Here is a 978-nt window from a genome sequence, read left to right as displayed (position 1 = left end):
AGCTGATGAAGTTGAAGTTGAAGTTGTTGCCTAGGGGCATATTGCGGTTGTTGAAAACCAGGAGGGTTATACTGCTTTGCTGTGTATGGTTGATAAGGTTGTTGCACCGCATTCTGATTGTTGCTCCAGCTAAAGTTAGAATGATTTCGGTTATTGGGATGATAAGTGGCTGGGGCTTGCTGCTGTGATCTCTGAAAGTTGCTCACAAATTGAGCTGATTCGCTAGAAATAGCACACTGCTCAGTTTCATGTGCCCCGCACAAAGTTCACAAACACTAGTGATTTGATTAACTCCATAATTAGCCAAAGAGTCCACTTTCATCGTCAAAGCTTGAAGTTGAGCAGATATAGCAGTAGTTGTATCTACTTCCAGAATTCCTGCTACCTTGCCTTGCAACATTCTTTGCGTAGGATTCTGGTATTCATAAGCTGCCATGGGCTCAATCAACTCATAAGCTTCATTATAGATTTTGGCCCATAAGGTTCTACCAGATGCTGCATCGAGCATAGGTCTAGACTGTGCGCCCAAACCATTATGGAAACAGTTTATAATCATCCAATCAGGCATGCCATGATGTGGGCACTTCCTTAGCAACTTCTTATATCGATCCCAAGCCTTACACAGAGATTCTCCAGTTTGCTGTGCAAACTAAGTAAGAGAATTCCTGATTGCAGCAATCTTCGCCATAGGAAAGAATTTAGTGAGAAATTTTTGAGCAAGATCCTCCCATTTGGTGATAGACCCTGGTGGTAGAGAATGTAACCAGCACTTTGTTTTATCCCTCAGAGAGAATGGGAAGAGTCGCAGCTTGATAGCATCTTCAGTCACCCCATTGAACTTAAAAGTGTCGCCGATCTGGATGAAATCCCTGATGTGCATGTTGGGGTCTTCTGTAGAAGAACCCCCAAACTGGACTGAGTTCAGTATTATCTAAATCGTGCTCAACTTGATCTCAAAAGTGTTAGCCGAGATGGCTG

General features: G+C 43.1%; 1 non-coding gene across 1 annotated transcript; it reads left to right on the top strand.

Moving 5' to 3' along the window:
• Positions 1–566: 566 nt before the first annotated feature.
• On the top strand, positions 567–673 carry LOC141670058 (small nucleolar RNA R71). The gene has a single exon (XR_012554307.1). It is a non-coding gene; the product is annotated as a small nucleolar RNA R71 (small nucleolar RNA).
• Positions 674–978: the final 305 nt, after the last annotated feature.

This window comes from Apium graveolens, chromosome 6 (assembly GCF_009905375.1).
Source record: "Apium graveolens cultivar Ventura chromosome 6, ASM990537v1, whole genome shotgun sequence".
In the NCBI taxonomy this organism is placed as follows: Eukaryota; Viridiplantae; Streptophyta; class Magnoliopsida; order Apiales; family Apiaceae; genus Apium; species Apium graveolens.
Note: the sequence above shows the minus strand (reverse complement) of the source record. Positions and strands in the feature narration are given on the sequence as shown.